We start from the raw sequence: 24,536 nt of genomic DNA on the forward strand, positions 1-24,536 counted from the left end.
TGTGATTAGGTGGGAGCAAATTTCCACCAATCTCTTATTTACCTTCTTGGTTTTCAGTTATTACGGTTATATTGCATCATGATGAAAATTTCAAGATAATCAAGTAACGTATTATAAAACTCACTTCTTTACAAAAGTTTATATTAGAAATGAGTCTTTTTGAAGTAGGAATGTGCTATACTAGCTGCTCTGAGCATTAGAAATAGGTGTAGTGGAGATTTTCTTTTCTGAGGTGGAACAGCATGAGGCTGCTGATGTGTGGTAATGTGGTCATTCCCTCACATCGGATGGGTATGGAAGGGGTGATGGAAGAGAGAGGAACGGTTAGTAGGGGCCACATCGGAATTGAGTGTCTTGCCTTTAATAGGTTTTGACTGAACTAAAAACCACATTTTCCAATCAGCATTCCAATGATAAAAATAATACTCTGATCTTAAAGAAGTAATGTACTATGTCTAAAATAATGTATGATATCAGTTTTAACCACCCAACAAGTTCTTGCCTGCTGCCCAGACAGAGTCAGTTTATCAGGATGAGGGGATTGTGATAAAGAGTTTAATACACGTAGAGCTGGGTAAACAGGAGACCGGAGTTTTATTACTACTAAGCCTCAGCGAAAAATCAGAGGCTGGGATTTTTTAAAGATAGTTTGGCCTGTAATCCCAGCACTTTGGGAGCCTGAGGCAAACGGATTGCTTGAGTCTAGGAGTTCAAGACCAGCTTGGGCAACATGATGAGATGCTGTCTCTACAAAAAAATACAAAAATTAACTGGACCTAGTGGTGCATGCCTGTAGTCCCAGCTCCTTGTGAGGCTCAGATGAGAGGATGGCTTGAGCCTGGGAGGTCAAGATTACAGTGAACCTTGTTCATGCCACTGCACTGGAGCCTGGGTGACAAACTGAGACCCTGACTCAAAAAAGTAAATAAATTAATTAAAGATAGTTTGACATACTGGGTGTGGTGGCATGCGCCTGTAGTCCCAGCTGTTTGGGAGGCTGAGACAGGAGGATCTTTTGAGCCCAGGAGATCTGGGTGGTAGTGCAGTGTGCCAATTGGGTGTCCACACTAAGTTCAGCGTCAGTACGATGACCTCCTGGAAGCCGGGACCACCATGTTGCCTAAGGAGGGGTGAACTGGCCAGGCTAGAAACAGAGTAGGTCAAAACCCCCATGCTGATCAGTAGTGGGATAGTGCCTAAGAATAGCTATTACACTCTGGCCTGGGCAATGAAAAAATATGTATATTTTTAAGAAGGTGTGTGTGTGTGTGTGTGTGTGTGTGTGTGTGTGTGTAGGGGGTGTGTGTGTGCGCGCGCGCGCGCTGGTTTTCTTGCTGTCTTCTGTTACTGAGTGGGATTGCAAAACTAGTTGAGCCAGATTTTATTGGTCTGGGTGGTGCCAGTGGGTCTATCAGAATGCAGAGTCTGAAAAATACCTCGAACACCAGTCTTAGGTCTTACAATAGTAATGTAATCCATGGGAGCAATCGGGGAGGTTAGGAATCTTGTGGCCTCTGGCTGCATGATTCCTGAGCCATAATTTTTAATCATGTGGCTAATTTATTAGTTTTACAAAGGGGATCTGGTCCCTAAGCAAGGAGGGAGTTTGTTTCAAGGAGGGGCTGTTAACATCTTTATTTCAAAGTTAAACTATGAACTAAATTCCTCCTAAAGTTAGTTTAGCCTACACCCAGGAATGAACAAGGGCAGCTTGGGAGGTGAGAAGCAAGATGCAATTGGTTAGGTCAGGTTTTTTCACTGTCATAATTTTTGCAAAGGTAGTTTCATTATTAAAGTTAATTTATAAGTACAGGGTTTTGTTTGTTTGTTTCGCCTTGTATCCTTTGTCTTTTGGGAGAAGGAAAAAACCTTTTTCTTTACTCTCTTATATTTGGTAGCTGAGGGTCTACAAATTATAGCAACAAAAGACAGAGTAGCAAGGGAAAAAATGGATTTGATTGTATTTATATGTATACAGGAGTTCAGAATAAGTGTGACTCAAAGAGGCAGTTCGAATTTTGGGCTTATATACCATCTTATTAAGGGTTGGAGAGGGCCCTTCTGAGAGAATAAGTAATTTCTTACAATGGGGAGGGAAGAAAGGACATGTATGGGAAAACAAATGCCGCTTGGGAGAATAAATGGGAGATGCATAGTTTTGAACAGTGTCTGGTTGTGCTGTAGACTTCTTCAAGAAGAGAAGATTACAGTTACTCCTGGGAGGGGATTTACGGCAATTCTTCTGAGTTCTCCTGGGAGACTCTGCTTCTAGGCAGATAAGGGATTTCAGGAACTCCAATGCCATCTGCTCAAAATAATTCTTGTGCCATAGTGGCTTATTCTGGACCCCTTCCTGTCATAGTTTCTTTTTAAAACAATTCTGGGAATAATAATACTTTGTTTTACATTACGGTTTATCTTCTTCAAAGCACTTGTTCCTTTTAAATCAGTCTGGCTGAGATGTTATTTTACATATATCCAGTTAAATATATTCATTTAAAATGCGCAGTTCAGTGTGCTTTGATGTATTCATACAACCTTGTAACCTCCTCACCTCAAGTAAAATAGAGATAATGGAACAGGTGTCAGCAAACTTTTTGCATAATAGACCAGACTGCAAATATTTTAGGCTTCATAGGCTATACGGTGTCTGTTGCAGCGCTCAATACTGCCCTTACAGTGTGTAGGGCATAGCTGTTTTCCAGTGAAACTTTATTTACCACAACAGGCAGCCAGCCTGCAAGTTATAGTTTGCCATTTCCTAATATAGACCATTTCATAACCACCAGAAAAGTTCTCTTGTACCCCTTTGTGTTCAAATCTCCATCCCCAGCCCTAGCCCCAGCCAGCTACTGTTTGTGCTGTCTAGCACTTCAGATCTGGTTTGTGTGTTCTAGAGAATTTAAAATGAAATCCTATAGTGCATACTCTTTAGTGTTATGTTTTTGAAGTTCAGCCATGTTGTTACATGTATCAGTAGTTCATTAATTTTTGTTGTTGAGTGTTATCTAATTGTACAGATATACCACAATTTGTTCATCCATTCTTCTATAGACAGACATTTGGGTTGTCAGTTTTTTTGGCTGCTAAAAATAAAGCAACCATGAGCATTCTTATACAAGTCTTTGTGTGGATATTTGTTGTAATTTCTTGTGGGTTAATACCTAAGAGTGGAATAGGTGGGTCATATGGTATGTATTTAACTTATTAAGAAACTATCAAACTGGCCCAGCGTGGTGTCTCATACCTGTAGTCCTAGTACTTTGGGAGGCCAAGGTGGGAGGATTTCTTGAGACCAGGAGTTTGAGACCACCCTGGCCAACATAGCAAGACTCTGTTTCTATATTTAAAAAAAAAAAAAAAAAAAGAAAAGGAAAAGAAACTATCAAACTGCTTTCCAAAGTGATGGTATCGTATCACATTTCTACCAGCTACGTGTGACGGTTCAGGTTGCCAACACTTAATGTTGTCAGTCTTCTTAATTTTCCGCTTTTCTGTTCCTTTATGCATTCTTCTTTCTTTTTCTGGCTTTACTGCGCTGGCTAGGCCCTCCAATAAAATGTTGAATAGAAGTGGCAACCTTTGACATCCTTGTGGTTTTCCTGGTCTCCAGGAAAGGCATGCATCCTTTTGCCATTAAGTATTCTGTTAACTGTAGGTTTCTTACAGATGTTCTTTATCAGGTTGGAAAAGCTTCTTTCTCTTGCTAGTTTGCTAATTTTAAAATTTAGTCTGGCCATGATGAGTATTTAATTTTCAAATGCGTTTTCTGCATACGTTGGAACAATCATAGCGCTTTTCTTCTTTATTCTGTTAATGTAGCAAATTCTGTTGCCTTCAGAATGGTGGAACAACTTTGTATTACTGGGATCAGTCTCTCTGCTCATCCCAGGAATACAAAGTTGCTTCACCATTCTAAAGTCTGTGTAATTGACTTCTGGATTCAACTTGCTAATATTTGTTAACAATTTTTTTCTGTATTTTTTTGTTTTCCTACTACTTTGGGTTTACTTTTCTCTTCCCTTTCCAGCTTCTTAACTTGTAAACTTAGATCATTGATGTATGTATCTTTTTTTTTCCTCATGTAAGCATTTAAATTTATACATTTTCCTCTAAGCACCAGATATTAAGCTATATCCTGCAAACCAGAGTTGTGTTTTCATTTTCATTCATTTCACAATATTTCCTGAAGTGCCTTTTCACTTAGGATATATAAGGCCACAGAGAGAAAAAGCCAGTTAATATATAAAATTATAGTTCTTTTTCTTGAGGTCATTACAGAGCTGAGGTTACAATGCAAGTAGGTGAACTGCGTTACAAAGTGTCACACGCCCCTCCAAGAAGAGACAGAATATCCAAAACTGTTTCACCTTTGTCAGAGAGGCAGAGGTAGTTAACCATAAAAGTAGGTAAGAAGAAGACAACTGAAATCTTAACACATTCTTAAAGGCTGGGTATGGTATATAGTAATACCTTAGAATTCCTGGAAGTCCCAGGCACCAGGAGAGTCTGCACACATTGATTAGCTTATTTCTGCATTACCTGGTACTTACAAGAAGGATTTGGGGGCAGGGCAGGAGACCTGAGAGAGTCCCTTCATGTTGCAGAGTTTGAGAGCAGAGCAGGAGTATCCAGAGAAGCCCATCTGGGGTCTTACATAAGTACCATGTTTTTATTAGTTGTCATGGGGGAAGAGACACAAAACTCACCCATATCCCAGAACCTTCACTGAAATAAAGTGTAAGTCACCTGCTGGGGGAGGACAAGTAACCCTCCTCGTTGCCCCTCCCAGGTTAAGGCTGGCTGCTGCTAGTGTAGAGGGGATAGCAATCTTACCTCAAGCTTGTAATTGTACTAGGCAAATGCCATCTACCACTACAAGAGGGCCCAAAGATAAAACCTAGTGTCTTATTTCTTATTTGTTATAAAGAAAATGACTGATGCCGTGTGGGATAACTGGCAGATCTGGCTGACTGTGATTTGGGGTCTTGTTGCAGGACATCCTGATATGTGGTACACTTACTCAGCTGAGGCTACTGCCCAGGGTTCAAGCCAGAGTGTTAATATTTATTTTGAGAATTGCCTGTTGACATCATTTGTTAGTTTTATATTTGAGATGTGCTTATTCTTTTGTGTACTTAGATGTACTTAGATTGTGAGGTACATATAAAGGATATTAATCTGTTACCATTTACATTGTAAATATATAGCCAGTTGTGTCACTTGCCTTTTAATTTTGTACAAGATTTTGATGTTCCATAGGGAAGTTTTAAATTTTCATAGAGACAAGTGTGTCCTTTTCCCCCTTCTTATTGTTTCTTATTTAGTCTTATGAAAAGTCCTGTTTTCGATGATTGTGGTATAATTTACATGTTCTAAAATACACTGATCGTAAGTGTCGAGCATGGTGCATTTGCACACATGTACATATCCCGGTAACCACTACCATGATCAAGATACATAACTTTTTCACCACCCCAGAGGCTCTCTTGGGTCCTTTCCCATTTCATGTTCACACCGTTATCCCCAAGAGTTACCACTGTTTTGACTTTTAGCACCATAGATGAGTTTTATCTGTTCCTGGCCTTCATAGAAATAGAATCACATACTGTTCTTTTGTGTCATCCTTCTTCCACTCTGAGATTCGGCCGTCTTATTTCATGTATGGTAGTTATTTTTTTTTAATGTTTGACTTTGTGGTATGCCATAGTATAACATACCGCAGTTTGCATATTGATTCTTCTGTTGATAGATACATGGGTTGTTGGTAGCTTGGCTAATATGAGTAAAGCTGTAATGAATACTCTCATACGCGTTCTTTTGTGAAATGCAGTCATTTCTTTTGGGTGTGTGCATGGGGCAAATTACCATGTCATAGGGTAAGATGTATATTTAGCTTAATAGATAACTGCCAAGCTTGTCCAGAGTGGTTGAACCAGTTTACACTCTGATAAAAGGCACGCATTTGTTATTTTTCTCCTGTTGGAGAGAGTCTTTTTTATATATATTTTAGCAAAATGTCTCTCTTATCTTCCAGCTATAATATCTAGTGTGATAAATACTATTTTGTTTAATGGAGTGACAAAACACAGCTCTGGAATATGACAGTAGGGCATCGCCTAGTCCCCCAGCATATCCCAGTATTTTTAAAACATTGCTGTTGAGCAGAGACAATGATTCCATCTCAAGTACATCCCTTTAACAACTTCATTTCAGTTCATGCAAATTCTTAAGATGGGGTACAGGTTGTTGTGAGGGAAAATTTTGTGGTGGCTTTATTTAAGCATTCTGGCATAAAGGATACTTATTGTGCATAGGGGAATCGTAATGTGTTGTCTCTTAAGTTCCTCTTTTACATGGAAATCCGGAAATTACATCCTTAATGTACTTGAGACCCTCAAGACTATTGGATCTTCTGATGACTCATATGAGGAAAGCTGTTCTTGTGCCCACATCATTTGTACTTGGCTTGATGAGTGAATTGGTGTGATTGGAGAGAATTGTTTAGAAAATGAGGGGAAGGGGGTTTGGATATCACCTGTGGGATAATTCAAATGCTTAGAAGGTTTTCAAAATCAAATAATACAAAGAGCATACGATCCTCCAAAGATGGTGGCACCACTGTCTGATAGTTACTGACATGGAGGTTTGATCACACTGACTTAGATGTTTGTAATCATTTAGCTCCACCAGGGGGATCAATCCCCAGTTCCTTATTTTGCTAAGTGGCTTCTCTGCTTTTAGCCCACCCTATGTGCATAGACATTCTGTGTGAAAATTTCTCATTTTTCTCTTTCTTGCTCTTGGATGTGCTGGCTTTGGCTGCCTCGTCCATATCAGGTGAGGTGTCAGGAAAGCAAGAAAGAGCCAACTCCCCTGTTGCTGCTTCACAGTGTCCTCCATCTGCCTAGCCTGGAACACAAATGCTGTGGCGTGCCCCTCATTCCTGACTACAGATCCAAACTGTCTATTCTTTTCTGGTTTAGTAGCCTTAATTTCTGGCGAAATGTCCTACTATAATAGAGTAACCGTATTTGGTCTTTCAACGTATTTTCAGAACTTTAGCGCCCATCACCATGTAAAAGGGGACCCCACTTTGGAACCTTTGGGAGGGAGGTTCCAAAGGCACTGGAGTCATGACGTTTTAGTGAGGCTGCAGGAAGAAATGCCAACCTGGAAGGACACAGGAAGCAATTGGCTGTGTTCTTTTTTACAGCCTTCCAAAGAACAGTGTGTGTATGGGTTTGATCTAGCAAGCCATGGATTTAAATCCCACGCCTACATGTGCCAGGCCCTGTGCTAGTATATTCCACACATAGAGACTTCTTGTATTACAGCAAACGTATATATCTATGAGCATATATTAAGATTAACGAAGTTTTAATAATACAGCAAAATGAAATAAATCCCACGGGCTAGCAGGCCACTTTAGATTACTGTTCCATCTTCCTTTCGGATAGGAATCTGATAGCATCTTAAAGGCACAGTGGTTTGAATGCTTACAGATCTGCTTACTGCTTTATTTATTTATTATTTATTACTTTATTTTTGGGACAGAATCTTGCTCTGTCGCCGAGGCTGGAGTGCAGTGGCATGACCTCAGCTCACTGCAACCCCTGCCTCCCAGGTTCAAGTGATTCTTCTGACTCAGCCTCCTGAGTAGCTAGGGCTACAGGCATGTACCACTATGCCCAGTGAATTTTTTTTTTTTTTTTTTTTTTTGTATTTTTTAAGTGAGATGGGGTTTCACCATGTTGGTCAGGCTGTTCTCGAATTCCTGACCTCAAATGATCCACCCACCTTGGCCTCCCAAAGTGCTGGGATTATAGGCATTAGCTACCGTGCCCAGCCTGCTTTATTCTTTTCTATGTTTTAGCTCAGTGTTTCTCAAACTTTAGTGTATGTAAATTATGCCATAAGATTGTGTATTTAAGACCAGGTATCCCAAACTTTAAGGGTGAGGTAAGAGAAATTTATAGAAATTTTGAGCAGAGTTGAGTACTTTCTTCCTTTGCTATGTGTCAGTACTCAGGTTAATAGTTTGCCCACTCTCCTGCATCCCCATTCCCCTTGCCACACACATAAATTTAGATTGGACTTTTCTTTATGTTGGAGGATTGACTTAACCCTTGGCCTATTTTGGTCTCCTTCAGTGTTTCCACAGTTCTAGCACAAGCGTTCATGCATTCATGCAGTTTCAGTTTAAGAAGACATAAGGTATATATTCAATGAAAAATAAAAGATAATCAGAATAAAAAATCAGATAAAAATTAAGGAAAGGTGAGGTGATGCATGCCTATCTTGTTTATGTAGTAGCTGAATGAGGCTTTACAGATTGTTGGATGGATAGATGGTTAGCTCATGGGTTCGTTTACAAATGTATACTCAGTCTTTCATATGTACCTGGTACTATGCATAGATAGGGTAAACATCTGTTAACAGGATCAATCTGGGCCCTGCTTTTGCCTTTTGCCTAGTTCTGGAGTGTAATGAGTGCTTTATAGGTGCTGTGAGAATGTCTAAGTAGGACACCTGATCTAGTCTGGACCAGTTAATGGCATTTTCCTGAGGGTATGTTGTTGAGTCTGAGTTCTGATTTATGATTAGTAACTAACTAGGTGAAAAGGGGGTACAGGGAAGGCCCAGCAGCCCAGGCAGAGGAATCATCCATAAGAAGGCCCTAGGGATAAGGCCCGTGTAGATAAAGCACCAAGGAGGGCACAGTGGCTGGAAGTGAGCCAGTGCATTTAGGGCCTCGAAGACCATGGAAGGACGTTTTCCTTCATCCTAAATGCAACAGAAAATCATGGAAGGTTTTAAACAGAAGACGATCACTTTGGTTGGTCTGTTTTTTTAATGTTGCCTCTGGCTTCTCCGGAGAGTGGATCATGGTGGGGAAGTAAAAAGAGGTTGAACAGAGATGAGGCAGGGTGTTGCAGTTGTCCAGGTGAAAAGTAATAGTAGCTTGGAGAAATAGATTGAATAAATATTTAGGAGAGCAAATTCACAAGGTAGGATTGGCTGCTAGCTCCTGAAGAGAAAGGAGGTACCAGGACGGATCCACAGATTTCTGACACAACTACCTGGATGTGTAGTGACCTCACTGACTGAGCTTGGGAATCCAGGAGGTGGATAGGCTTTGGGGGCTGGTGCTTTAGCCTGTGGGCTAGATTGCAGGTCATAAAGAGTGCCTGAGATATAGCTACGTGGAGATACTGAGTGGAGATTGGAACATACGGATCAGGAGGTAGAGGACCTGTCTGGGTTAGAGAAATTTCAGATGGAATTGGGAAAAAGCAAAAAAAAAAAAAAAAAAAAAAAACCTGTTCAGGTTCAGCAGCTTTATGAGTCTTAAAATTTTTATTGGCATGTCCAATAAACAAATCTTTAAACACCACAGATTATGCTAATAAATCCTTTTCTTCCTAAATTTTTAAGTGAAGTATCTTACATGACAGCAGCAGTGAAGGAAAGTGAGAAGATAGAAGCCTTAAAATAAGAGACTCTGCAGAGCCATCTCAAGAGAAGCAGCCAGTGAACATGAACAGTGGAAACTTAGTTTCCACTAAAAACTAAAAGCTTTTTAGTGGAAAGCTTTTGCCCTTTCCACTCACCCTGTTGCAATCCAGAAAGCAGTTAAACCAGAAGAATAATCTGCAGTCAAAATCATTTTCTGAAGCATCTGTGGTCCCACACAAAGGTGAAATATTCTTTATTTCAGCATCACACCTTTGAATGCCCTGTCTGTGCCTTGTACCATGGTTACCTCAGCCAAAAAAACTTAAAGCCTTTGGAACCTTAGAATAGTAAAATGTTAAGGTTGGAAGGGACTTGAGTAATCTTGGTGTCTAGTAATTTTCCTTTGTAGATCAAGAAATAAAGGTATCAAGGTCACAGATCCTATTAATAGGAAAAGTAAACTATAGCCCAAATACCAAATTCCCTATCCTTTCCTGTACCAGTGCACACTGCTCTCCTCATCTTTTGACTTCTCTTTTAGCCTTCACATGTAATTGCCAAAGCTTTACCAGCTGTTCTTCCAAAATGCCTCTCGTGCTGGTTCCTATCTCCAAATTCTACCCCTTCTAACCCAGCTCAGTCTCTCATCTCCCATGCATTCACACTGTGGCAGGAACCTCCTGACTGGTCTTTTCCTAAACCACTGCCTTGCCTGTGTGCCTCTCCAGTTCACATGGGCTTTTTTTTTTTAATTGAATTTTAGGTTTTGGGGTACATGTGAAGAACATTCAGGATTGTTGCATAGGTGCACACATGGCAGTGTGATTTGCTGCTTTCTTCCCCATTATCTATATCTGGCATTTCTCCCCATGTTATCTCTCCCCAACTCCCCACCCCCTGCTGTCCCTCCCCTATTTCCCCCCGACAGACCCCAGTGTGTGATGCTCCCCTCCCTGTGTCCATGTGTTCCCATTGTTCAACACCCACCTATGAGTGAGAACATGCGGTGTTTGATTTTCTGTTCTTGTGTCAGTTTGCTGAGAATGATGGTTTCCTGGTTCATCCATGTCCCTACAAAGGATATGAACTCATCATTTTTTATGGCTGCATAGTATTCCATGGTGTATATGTGCCACATTTTCCCTGTCCAGTCTATCATCGATGGGCATTTGGGTTGGTTCCAGGTCTTTGTTATTGTAAACAGTGCCGCAATGAACATTCGTGTGCGTGTGTCCTTAAAGTAGAACGATTTATGATCCTTTGGATATATACCCAGTAATGGGATTGTTCGGTCAAATGGAATTTCTATTTCTAGGTCCTTGAGGAATCGCCACACTGTCTTCCATAATGGTTAAACTAATTTACACTCCCACCAACAGTGTAAAAGTGTTCCTGTTCCTCCACATCCTCTCCAGCATCTGTTGTCTCCAGATTTTTTAATGATCGTCATTCTAACTGGCGTGAGATGGTATCTCAATGTAGTTTTGATTTGCATTTCTCTAATGACCAGTGATGATGAGCATTTTTTCATATGTTTATTGGCCTCATGTATGTCTTCTTTAGTAAAGTGTCTGTTCATGTCTTTTGCCTACTTTTGAATGGGCTTGTTTGTTTTTTTTCTTGTAAATCTGTTTTAGTTCTTTGTAGATTCTGGATATCAGCCCTTTGTCAGATGGGTAGATTGCACAAATTTTTTCCCATTCTGTTGGTTGCCGATTCACTCTAATGACTGTTTCTTTTGCTGTGCAGAAGCTGTGGAGTTTGATTAGGTCCCATTTGCCTATTTTGGCTTTTGTTGCCAATGCTTTTGGTGTTTTGGTCATTCACATGGGCTTTGACTTTTCCTTGGGGCCTCCTGTTTTACATCAGAGGTTTTCAGGCTGGTGTTCCTGGTCCAGGCTACGCAGTCCCTTTCTGCGTGCCTCACTAGTGCTGTCCCCACATGCCAGCTAGCTTTCATGAGTTACTGTTTCCTAGTGGATTTTCCTTGTCTAGGCTTTTCTATTTGTGTGCCTTTCTGCCAGCAGACCTTACTTCTCACCTTCACCTATCAAAACGCTATGCAGTTTTCAAAACCGGGCAGGCAACTTCCATGATACAAATGACACTCCTTCCTGAAGCCTCCTCTTACGATTTGAGTATTGTGCCCTATTTGCTAAGCTTCCACCATGGTGCCTTGAATCTTGTAAGAAGTCTGTAAATGTTTGTCAGATAAATGCTGTTACTCCTTTTTTCTTCCAAGTTGTATTTTCTTAAAAGGGCAATAAACTCATTTCAGTTATTTTGACTTTAAGACTGTAAATGTCTTTGGATTTTCCCAATATGCTTGTGTTTGTGTCTGGTTTCTGCATTACTTTTGACATCATTTCTGGATCCTGCGAGAAGGGCTTTGTAGGAGTGCGCCTGACTTAAAACTGAAATCGAGTCATTGAGAATTAGTGTGTATGTGCAGGTTAACTCTAATCACACTGTAGGATGTATCTATATGTGTTTGAAGTATCCAGCGATAATGGTTTACATTTGAAGGACTGTGATCAAGAGTCCCCATTACAGAGGTGGTTATAGCAAGGATTTCAAATATTATCCATCTAGGCCTGTACAAAAGGATTTGTCAGTTAACGTAAAGTACCTTTGTGGGTCCTATGCTCCACCAGGAATCTGTTGCCTGAAGGTTAGTCATAGAACATTTTTTCATTGGCCTTAGACTGCCTAAAACAGCAGGGAATAGAGACATTACTAAGCTTAAAATTTTAGTTTCTTCAGCCCTTTTCTGTGACAGATAATAAATGTCTGTTTGTAAATTTCCTGAGGCTTCTTTTTGTTGGAAATATCAGTTGATGGGAAAGTATAGGGAAAAGGATCTATATCCTTTACTCCTTCCTTACCTCATATTTGTTGGCCCTGCCAGTATTTTAAGCAAACAAATGTAGCCAGTGGTGAGTTAAGTCCTCAACAGTAAACCACTCCTCTCCCTAAACACATGCATGTGCGTGCGCGCACGCGCGCACACACACACACACACACCCCTGTGATGGCCGGAGCTGGTTCCAGCAGTCTGGCATTCTGGAAAACAGTTTTGGAGCTTCCTCTGTCTCTCTGGATTGGCTTTACTGTATTATCCAGTAGGTTTGAAGGTTTCTGCCTGTATTATATGGATTCTTGGAGTTATTTCTCTATTGGGGGAACAAATTTTTAGATTTCTTTTTTTTTCAGAGCTGTAGCTCAATCAGAATTTTTAGATTGATTGACATGGTATACCTGTGTGTTTCTTAAATTGTTAGGGTTTTTTCTTTATATTTTTTATACTGAAAAGGTCAATTAGAAAAGGATTCCAAGGGAATATTTTCCTTAATTTAGAAAATGAGCAAATTCTTGGTTTGTTTTGCAGATTTATCAGGGCTTGGTAGTTTACATAACTAGAAAATGGTTATTTCATCCTGCCTGCATCACAGGCATGTATTTTAAAGAGTTTTAAACCTTTAGCAACTGATACTAGTATTCTTAAATAATTACATGTTTGTGGTATGTCTGTACACACATACATATGCCAAATTACACATATATGCATGTGTATATATATATACACGTATATATTATATATATCTATATCTGTATATATCTATATATCTTCCCCCCAACCCCCATCCCTTCTTTCCCTGTTTCTGTAAAATTTTTTGTAAAGTCACTCATTTGGGAATTCTTTCATATTTTTTAAACCAAAATTGAAATGGAGTTACTAGAAAAACCTACGGTGCCATCTCTCCAACTTTCTTGTTTACCTAGTGTACAGGTAACAACTGGAAACAAGGAGGCAAAACTAGTTTTCATCTTTGTTATTAAACTAGCAGATGCTCCAGAATCTGACTCTTATCAAAGGGAACCACAGAACTGGTTTCAGAGTCTGCTGTTCTGTTGCTTCTGTGACTGTAGGTAGGGCCTGGAGGTGAGGGTGGAGTCACAGAACTTCAGCATATATCTAATGGTTTTTTCGGCTTTGGAGTTTGAAAAGGGTCAACCTTTGGGAAAGGGAAGACTGCCAGCCTCTACCTATGTGTTGTAGAACTGTTAGTGCCATTTCAAGCTATGCTGTAATTCATTTCACCTGTTTCAGCAGTTTCTTATTAAGTGCCTACAGTGAGCCAGGCACTGTCATAGATATGAAGCCTTTAACTTCTATTTAGTAGAGAAACAAGTGTTGTTCTTATAGAATTAAAAACAGATTCCTTTAGATGGTAGGCTCTATGAGGCCAAATACCTTGTTTTAATCATTTTGTATCTCCGGAGTCTACCTTAGCTTTGGGCACTTATGGGCCTTTGGTAAATATTTGTGGTGTTAATGAGGTTGAATTAAGCCAATTTTTTTTTTTTAACTTACACATTGTTTTACTTAAAGACTTTCCATAAAAAAATTATCCCCTTTAAAGGGCTCATAGGTTTTTTTGGTTCATTCTGTATGACTGTCCTTTCCATCCATTCATTTCTTTCTTACCTAAGTTAATAATGGAAAGGTAAGTAATGATTTAGTTGTCATGAAAGAAAGGTATTGCTGGGTGTAGTGGTGCACCTGTTGTCCCATGTCCCACCTACTCAGGAGGCTGGAGTAAGAGGATCACTTGAGCCCAGGAGTTTGAGCCCAGCCTGGGAAGCATAACGAGACTCTTTTAAAAGGAAGAGAGAGAAAGAGAAAAGATGTTAGCATGTAACAACATTTTTTGGAAAATCGGATATTTACACAGTTATATTTTGATTTTGTGTCAAACTGAAAAATACACATAATACAGATATGTGCCTTGATGTCTGTTAGTAAATGTACTGTGTTTTATTAATATGCTTTGAAAGTATATTTTGTGCTCTAATAGTATTTGGTCATTTCTTGTTTCTATTTAATACGTTTTAATTAGAAGGAAATGTTGCACTATGTACAACTGCTCTGCCAGGAACGTGAGCAAAGGGGACCAAATGAAAGAGATATGTCAAAGGTGACCAGATGCTCCGTCCAAAGAAGGACGAGTGCAGTGACAACCCAAAACCTCAGAAGAGGATACCAGTCCCTCCATTTCCCTGTAAACTGCCACCTGCCCATCAGATTCACTGGGACATTCTGTGGGCCTGGTGCCAACAATTAAAGCTGAGCACCAAAGACCAGAAATTAGATGCATGTAAGGGCCTGCGTGCCTTTGCCTACCCAAATCAAAAGGATATTCCTAGCATAGCAAAAAGAGGCCAGAATCTGAAAGTCATTACAAAAAACATCTAAGGTGGAAAAATGGGGATATGTCCCTGCAAAGTTCTGAGGAGTTGCATCCTCCCGAAGTAACTCTTCTTCCTGAGGAGGGGTCACCTGTCCTGGAAGAGTGGCTGCTCTCCTTGAAGGAGTTGTGGTGACAACTTCTGCCCCAGAGGCTTCGTTGGCCTCCTGGGCCAGAATTGTAGCCAGGGTGGGGATGCCAGAGGCAATGGAATCTCCACCAGAGGCCTGTGGTGTCATGTGGCGTGTGGTCCATGGGAGAAGTCCCCCTGCAGACACAGGTGCTTGGGTTCACCTTAGTTTTATGCTGAACCAGCCTGGGTTCCCCAGGTACAGGAAGGTAGAGTGAGTGCTTTGGGTTCACCTTAGTTTCGTGCTGGACCAGCCTGGGTTCCCCAGGTACAGGAAGGGAGAGTGAGTGCTTTGGGTTCACCTTAGTTTCGTGGGGTTCCCCAGCAGCAGGAAGGGAGAGTGAGTGCTTGGGGTTCACCTTAGTTTCATGCTGGACCAGCCTGGGTTCCCCAGGAGCAGGAAGGGAGAGTGAGTGCACGCATACTTCTTGCTTCCTGCCTCCACTTTTCCACGCCCATACCTTGCAGACAACATGTTGAGCTGCAGATGTGTTCACAGGAATAACATCTTAAGAAGCCTCCTGGGGAAAAAGAATATTATGAAAACGATCACCTCTCTGGCAGTTAATGGCAGAAAGCCCGGATGGTCAGATGGTCGAGTCCATGGTGCTGCTGACAGGCCTGGTCCTCTCCACACCTGCTTTATATGCTGTGCAGAGTGGTGGGTTGCAGATCTTAGCCTAAGACCCTGGCAGTGCCTGCAGCTTTGTGGTTTCAGATAGAGACTCTCATGTTTAAAAATGGAAAAACATTTTACATATTACCATTTAATTCTAGTTAACATGTAGAAAAAGTCATTCACACTGGCCCTCTAAAGTGGAAATGACTTGGACTGCTCTTTTAAGTGGGAACTTCTTCAGCTGAGCGTTGGGAAGGGGTTGAGTTTGTGTCTACGCTCAGTTTCCCTCCTCACAGTACTGATTGTTTTAGGAACTGCTCCATTCCAATTGTATAGTTCATAAATTGTAAGGTATTTCTCTCTCCAAAACGCATGATTTTTAATATTCAAAATAATGTTTTTCAAAGTTTTCTTAGTAACCTAAGATTTCTGTGGTTTGACTCTGGGATAAAAACACAAGGCACTTTGTCTGCATTATTTCCACTTGTAATTATTTCCTATATTTCTGCTGTTAAAAATGTTTAAGGTTGCTTCCCACTCATAAATATGTAATACATTAAAATATGGTTATTAACCAGTTCTCCAAAAATAAAAATTAAATGTGTATATAAAATAATTCATCTGTTATATTTAGGGAGCTGTATTGATTGCATTCAAATAATTGTTAGTGTTCTTTACTGAAAAGATTAATCCAAAAAGGATTTTTTTTTTCATGATTCATTTGCTTGTTTTTTTCTTTATTAGTTGGTGGTATAGGTTGAACAATTTGTTTTAAAAACCACTTTTTGTATGATTGACATACAGAAAGCTACACATATTTAATGTACCAAATTGAGTTTAATTTTTAATTTTTTGTATACTTCCTAAATTTATAGTCCTGTGATTGAGTCTTGGGACAGACTTTCACTTGTCCTGTGTTTTAATGTCTGTTTCCAACATTGTTTTATTGGTATGAGTAGGGGATTTTTTTTGCCACTTTAATGAAGATACAAAATATAATGCACTGAAAGGAGTGGCAGGATTGGAAAATTTGTAACCATCATGATGATAGTATAAAAAAGTTTGGGAAAGAATCCTCAAAAATGCTCAAGTGAAAGAAGAAAGTTTGTTAAGAAGCAAGATGGTTTCATGGTCTCATAGTGTTTTTCCCTCCCACCCCCCCATTGGTTGTTGATGGTCAGAATTGTTCAGTGTAATAAATAATACACACATTTTTCCCTTAAAAAGTTGTATAGATTGTTTCGTGTTTTGTTTAGTATTGTGATGATGATGCATTCTTTTGTAATGATGTGAAAAGAGAATAAAAGTCCTATTAAGATGCACATTCAAGAGCAGGTTATTTCATACGGAAGGTGTTTCTTTTTGGTTAGACTTAAACCATTTTCCCCATTTAACTTGACTTAATATGAAAGCTGGTTCTGTGAGGCACTCTTCACGTGAATCAGTGTTAGACCTTCATGGTCATAAACTCAGAGCATGTGGTCCTAACACATTACCTACTAATAAATAGGAGATCAGCTGTGGTCTCTGGATTTCCCCGTCAGCTCACATATTTTTAAATGGTTTGTTTTCATCCTCTTTCCTTTGAGGATGGGACTCTAAATGGTCTGCCAGCTGATCACTTCTGTTTCCTATTTAACAGTACCTCCATTCACCAACAGCTGCTAAAGTCATCTATATTAAAAGATTTTTCACTTAAAAGACTCAGCGTTCAAGAAATAACTTTGGTATCTTTGTAGAAGTATTATACATTCTTTAATCAATGAAGCTGTGTCTTGAACATTTCCTACTTTGCAGTAAAACACGTTTCTCTTTGTAAGATTTTCTTTTATAATTACTTGCATTTAGACTTGTATCCTTAATTTTCTATTTGTTGTCTAAATGGCACCATTTCAAATGTTTTAAGAAATTTAATATTTCCTTATTGGATTAGGAGGACGTCATCATAGAGAAATTAACCTTTGAGCAGGTGATTTACAGTATTATTTTCTCCTGGCTAACCTTTTAAAAAAATCCAAAATATGTGCCACCTAGCGTTTTTAAACTAGAATTAATTATATATTATGACATATTTGTGAAGTATGTAAAGTGCTTCAGACAACACTTGGCACATAGTGAGCACTAAGGGTTTGCCATTATTATTCTTACCTTGATTTGAAAGATGTGAAATATGGAGATGTGACCTTTTTGGTTTTTACATTGAAATTTCATATTAAGTTGGTGGCTCTTTCAATAAATTTATAGCTTACTGTAAAGTTCTCTGTAAATGATTTTCCATTTTCATATTTAATTTGCATGCATATAATAATTTTTATTTAACTCCTGTCAGACTTTTTCTGTAGATTTCTTTTTAATGTGTCATACTTAAAGACCTCTTCGTTTGCTTAAAATTCTGCATCCTTCTTTTAACCAAACACATTTAGAAAGTCATTCAAATGTTATACATGTAAGTGATACTGAATTTGAAAAGCAAAGGATTGTTTACCTCAGGAGCAAGCTGGAGTGTGTGCCTGCTTAATAATGAAAAGAATTGTGATCAGTTTACTTTTAACTAGTTCTATTTTTTTCCCCCAGTTTCCTTACCCCCAAAAATGAATATAAGTGTTAGACAAAATTGAGATGAGTTTCCGTTAGGGTTTTAAAAGAAATTTTCCATTATAAAGGAATTGTGTATTTGTTACATTTTTAATATAGGAAAATTGAAAGAAGAAAGACACTAACAGACACTAAAAGACCGTTAGTGTTTTGTGACGGATTGTTCCAGTTTTTTCCTCCTACTTTATTCAGTTTTACTTGTTTATTTATGAGCTAGAGTCTTGCTCCATCACCCAGGCTGGATTGAGTGCAGTGGCACAATCGTAGCTCACTGTTACCTCAAACTCCAGACCTCAATCCATCCTCCTGCCTCAAACTCCCAATGTGCTGGGATTATAGGTATCAGTTTCCCCAATTCATTTTAATACTAACATAGGTAGAGATTATAAATTAACTTCTAGATTTAAAAACTATGGTATTTTATCTTTCCAACTGCTTTAGGATGTTTTCTCTAGGGATCTATTCCTTCATTCAATAAATAATTACTGAGAACCTGTTACATGCCAGATGCTGTTCTAGGGGCTTTAATTCATTAGGACACCCTATTTCACCCCATCCTTAACTTTCTGCTTTCTTGTCATCTTTCAGTACACTCTTGACACCCGGAGCTTCCAGTGAGTTAGCCTGACAGATAGGATGCGGTTTGTGTGAGAGAGAGAGAGATCTGTCAGAAGTGACTCCAGGGTCCAGTTTGGCCTGTACAACTGGGCCTATGTAGTCACCTTTAAGATGAAGAAACTGTAGGTAGAGCAAGTTTGGGAGGAACATTAGAAATTGACTTTGGAGGCCAGGTGCCGATAATCCCAGTACTTTGCGGGACCGACGGGGCGGATCACCTGAGGTGGGGAGTTTGAGACCAGCCTGACCAACACGGAGAAACCCCGTCTCTACTAAAAATACAAAATTATCCAGGCGTGGTGGCACATGCCTGTAATCCCAGCTACTCGGGAGGCTGAGGCAGGAGAATTGCTTGAACCTGGGAGGTGGAGGTTGCAGTGAGTCGAGATCGCGCCATTGCACTCCAGCCTGGACAACAAGAGTGAAACTCAGTCTCAAAAGACAAAGTGAGTTTGAATAGGTTTAGTTTAAGATAACTATTAGACAACTTAATGGAAATGTTGAGTAGACGGAAAAACAGTGATGTTCTAATCAGATGTGACAAGACGTCAGCCAGAATTCTGCACAATGATCAAGATTATTTAAATGTTGTATATGTTATATATATGTGTGTGTGTTAAATGTTGTATACAATAGGAGTAGGCTATATATAAAATACATTTCATGTGTTTATTTATTTCTGTGTATTCTACTAGGCCATGTGCTTTATGCTAACTTGTACCTTGAGATGTTAGCTAACGATAGTATCTATATAATTGATCCTCAAATAAATAGACATATATGGGGGGGGTTTGGGGGAGTGGGTAGGCATTTTTTTTTTGTCAGCAGAATACGGAGAATCTGTAAACTGCTGAAACATCCACACAAACTTTTGCTCATTGAAAAAGCTGTAATTTTTTTAAGCAACACTACTTCAAATATGAAACTTTCTTATAAGAAAATCGTTTTGATACTAGAATAACCATACTCATTTGCAAGGAATCAGATCCAAGATAAACTACCAGCCTATAGCTAGCTGTTTGTCCTTCAAGAACAGAATTCATGGGAAAATTCTCTTGGTTATTCCTTTTCTTGGGTAATGATTTGTGAGAGTTTGTGTATCTCAGTCAGAACCTTAGATTTATTATTAACATATTATAATTTAGATACTGTTTACATATCTGGAAACAACATCTCTTAAGAGAAGAGCCTTATTTAAAGTACTTATTAACTGTTTAATTTATGTGTTTATATATAACACTGGTATATATTATGCTGTATCTAAACTCTTGGGCTTTCTAGGGCAAAAGTCATCGTATGAGAGTAAGAAAAGTTCTTTTCCTTTTTCCCTTCCTCCCCTCCTTTTCCCGTGTTTCCACCAAGTTACTGTTTTTTTACTATATTCACCAGCACTTTTAAGGAATGTTGGTTGATACTGTAAACAGTAGACATCCCTATCTAGTTTCAATTTTTAATTCATTTAACTGCTGTATTTTAGTTTGAGTATTGGTTTGTGACATACTTTCTTTATAAATCATGACTTTTGTCATTACTTAATACCCTTTAAAAAATCCCATTTAGTCATTTTAACCTTTTAAATTGCATTTCCATGCCTATCCTTTTATTTCCAACATTGCCTTGTTATTTTGTTTTATGTGTTTTTCTTTTAAGCAGAATATAGATAGGCCTTTTAATGGAATAATTTAGTTTCTTCATGTGTCATGTAAATAGTTTTTTCTTCCTTTGTTTGCTGCATATTTTAACTTACAGTTTCTTTTATATGATTTTTGCTGGTTTGATCAATCAAAAAATTCTTGTTACTTTGGAAATTCTACTGTATATTTTCATTCCATTAATGGTGACCTTTTCTTTCCCTGTATTCAGAAACATTTGTATGCTGTTATTTAAAAATAAAACATGTGACTTTTCCCACCTACTTGTCTTTGCTGTAATAACTTCTTTCTCCTGCTTACAGCCTTCCTCATTAAGGTGATAATTTTGGAATATTTTCACTTTCCTCTTGTTCTGCTTTCCCCAAACCCAGCCAAGAAGCTTTGCTTGTTTGTTTGTTGAGACGGTCTCGCTCTGTTGCCCAGACTGGAATGCAGTGGCCTGATCTGGGCTAACTGCAGCCTCCACCTCCCAGTCCAAGCAATTCTCCTGCCTCAGCCTCTTGAGTAGCTGGGATTACAGGCATGTGCCACCATGCCTGGCTAGTTTTTGTATTTTTGGTAGAGATGAGGGTTTTGCCATGTTGACTAGGCTGTTCTCAAACTCCTGATCTCAGGTGATCCACCTTCGTCGACTTCCCAAGTGCTGGGATTACAGGCATGAACCACCACGCCTGGCCTTCAGCCAAGTTTAGTAAGCTCCTGCTCCTGCTGTATTTAGCCGTTCTTCCAATGCTTTGATATTCCTGAGACACTTTGATATTTTCAGTTCAATCCTTAGCAGATACTACTTTGCCATACACCTGTTTTGTTTCAAGTATTCTTCTTTAGAATTTATTACATGTTTCTATACAATTAATATTACTCATTTAGATTGAATATGTATTAACTACTGTATTTCATAAAACTAAAGGACTTTTTTTTTTTGCATTTTAAAACGTCTGAAATTGAGATATGCCTTATAATTGATGGTTTTCTAAAATTAGACATAAAATTATAATTTGGCAGAACTTGAATTTTCTTTTTTTCTTTTTGTTTTTTGAGACTGCGTCTCACTGTGTTTCCCAGGCTGGTCTCGAACTCCTGAGCTCAAGCCATCCACCTGCCTTGGCCTCCCAAAGTGCTAGGATTATAGGCGTGAGCCACTGTGCCTAGCCAGTGCTTGAACTTTCTTATCTATCTGGTGGAATAGATCCAGATACATGAAACTGTGTATCTATAGGGAAAGTAGGTGCTGGCATAGTCAGGGTTTATTTCTTACTGCTCTTGTCTCTCCTGTCCTTCCCCAGAAGTCTCTGTTCTAATTCATTTGTTCTTTAATCAGAGATCTTTCTCAGGTATTTTTCTATATGACATATGTGGGTGATATATTTTCTGAGTATCCATACACATATTTTTTTCATGACAAATGACAGGTGTTGTGTTTGGGGATTGCTTTTTTCTCTCAGTTGTTTGTTAAAGCCATTGCCGTGGCTTCCCTTGTTGCGGGTGAGAAGTCTGATGCCTCTGGTTTTTTTCCTAAGTACTGTTTTCTGTCTATCTGTAAGCTTTTAAAATTTTTTTCTTACAGAGTTCAGGAATTTAGTAGAATATGTCAAGATCTGTGTGTAGAATAACATGAGTTCTTTTAATCTGCAGACTAAGATCTTTCTTTGGCCCAAGCAAATTTTCTACTGCTTTATTACTGCCTCTCTGTTCATCTTTCTTCAGCTGGTACTGCTGTTCATCTTATTACATCTGTCCTCCAAGACTCTTATCTTTTCTGTCGTCATTTCTGTTTTGTTGCTTTGAGCTCTTTTTTCCATTTGACCTTCCAGACCACAAATTTGGATCTTCGTCATGAGCCATTCTTTTCTTCATTTAATCTACTATATAGTTTTCTTGGGAAACCATGTTTTTAGATGTGGGAAAGCTTCTCTCCACTATAGTTAAATCACCCCAGAATCCCTTAATTTTTCTGACTCTTAGTGGCCTTTTGCTCTCCAAGCAGCTCTATTTGGTTTTGGGTTTATTCACTTCATCTTGACCCCTGTCTTTCTGGATGCTCAGCCTCTTTATGTGTTGTCATGTTTCTTGGTCAGCTCATTACGGCCCAGGTCTGATTTTGGCCTCTAACGATTCAAGGAGATGTAGATGTGCTGATTTCCCTGTTCCCCACCCAAGGGTTATGAGTTCTCTATGGGCCAGGCTTTTCTTAGAACCATTCATTTATGGTCCTTGTTCTAGGGTTCCAAGAGGCTTGTCTCCAGATACTTGCCCAGGTCCTAAAAAAATAAAAAAGTACACACTCCAGTTCTGTCCTCTGTATTACAAAGAGTGCAAGCCTTCACTTCCATTTAGCTGTCTGTAGGTCCCAGGGCTATGGTCTGTTGCAGCAGACAGATTGAGAATGGTAATGGAGACAGAGAGGTGAGTTTGTGTCTGTTTCTGGAATCTTTTGGGGCCTGGATTTTTTTTGTTTTCTTTCCCATAATAGTTGGAGATTTTTTTGTCTGGACTTACCAACAGTAGGAAAAAAAGCATTTGGCATGGAAACTAGAAGACCTATAAGAGTGATATATCATTGTTCTCAACTCTTTGCTTCTTTCTCTCTGAGAAGGCTGATGATACTTCCCTGTCTATTGCAGTGTGATTTGATTTGTTGTGTCTCCTTGTCCCATAGTCAGGCTTGACGTTACGACTTGGCCAATGGAGTATAAGTGAAAGCTATATTTTATCAGCCCTGAACAGAAGCTTTTTTTGTTTCTTTTGTTTTGAGACAAAGTCTTGCTCTGTTGCTCAGGCTGGGGTGCAGTGACGTGATCTTGGCTCATTGCAACCTTCACCTCCCGGGTTCCAGTGATTCTTGTGCCTCAGCCTCCCAAGTAGTTGAGACTACAGATGTGTGCCACCATGACTAGCTTTTTTTGTGTGTTTTTAGTAGAGATGAGATTTTTGCCATGTTAGCCAGGCTGGTCTTGAACTCCTCGCCTTAAGTAATTCACTGGCCTCAGCCTCCCAAACTGCTGAGATTACAGGTGTGAATCACTGTGCCTGGTCCTGAGCAGAAGCTTTAAGAGGTGTAGCAAGTTTCTGTCAGCAGCCCTCTTGCTTCAGCCTTTGCCTTAAGAGTAGCACGTCCCAAGTATGATCTGTTCTTCATTGGATTCTGGGTAAGAAGACCCTCGGGACAAAAAACAACAGCTTTTTTTTTTTTTTTTTTTTTTTTTTAGAGAAAGAGAGAGAATAGGAAGGAGGAAAAAGGAAGAGAAAGAGAGAGAGAGAATGGGGAGGAGGGAGAAGGAAAAGAAAGAGGGAGAGAGAATGGGAGTATTGCTTTCTTGCCCAGGCTAGAATGCAATTTAGTAATGGGTATTGAAAACCTCTTTTATACTGATAATTATACTTAATGATGTAGTCAGGAAGGAATAAGGGAAGAAGATAACAAACAAACAGCCAACCAATATTTAATTTAAACCTATGAAATGCTATGCGATTACTGAGGAGTGATTTACTTCCAATTATATAGTCACCTTTGGAATAGGTGTGAGGTGGTAATGTATGTTTTGTGTATTTGAAGTGGAGAGTTCTATAAATGTTTATTAAGTTTACTTGTTCCGGGTCTGAGTTCAAGTTCTGAATATCCTTGTTAATTTTCTATCTCGTTGATCTATAGAATCGTTAGCTCTTGTTGCATTGATCCTTTTGCGATTATGTAATGTCATTCCTCGCCTCTTTTGATCTTTGTTGCTTTAAAGTCTACTTTATCAGAGGCGAGAATTGCATCTCCTGCTTTTTGTTTATTAGTTAATTTTTACTCTCTATTTGATTGGTAAATCTTCCTCCTTCTCTCTGAGTCTTTGTGTATTGTTTCATGTAAGATGGGCCCGGATGCAGCATACCGATGGGTTTTGGCTTTTTATCCAGTTAAAATATATATAAGTTTAATACTGGCGTTTGATGCTAGCTGGCTGTTTTGCCCATTAGTTGATGTAAATTTTTTATTGTGTTAAAGTTCTTTGCTTTTTGATATATTTTTGGAAAGGCTGATATTGGTTGTTCCTTTATATGTATAGTGCTTCTTTCAGAAGCTCTTGTAAAGCAGGCCTGGTGGTGGTGAACTCTCTAAGTACTTGTTTGTTCGCAAAAGATTTAATTTTTCCTTCGCTCATAAAGCTTAGTTTGGCTGGATAGGAAATTCTGGGTTGAAAGTTCTTTTCTTTAAGGATGTTAAATAT

General features: G+C 39.1%; 1 protein-coding gene and 1 pseudogene across 3 annotated transcripts in view; both read left to right on the forward strand.

The window, feature by feature from the left end:
• Positions 1 to 24,536, forward strand: part of SLC25A26 (solute carrier family 25 member 26) — a 165,982-nt gene that overhangs the window by 94,417 nt on the left and 47,029 nt on the right. The window lies entirely within an intron of this gene.
• LOC105732231 (developmental pluripotency-associated protein 4-like) lies at positions 243 to 15,560 on the forward strand (annotated as a pseudogene).

The sequence above is a fragment of the Aotus nancymaae genome, unplaced genomic scaffold, assembly GCF_030222135.1.
Source record: "Aotus nancymaae isolate 86718 unplaced genomic scaffold, 86718_ANA_hifiasm-v0.15.2.pri h1tg000046l, whole genome shotgun sequence".
In the NCBI taxonomy this organism is placed as follows: domain Eukaryota; kingdom Metazoa; phylum Chordata; class Mammalia; order Primates; family Aotidae; genus Aotus; species Aotus nancymaae.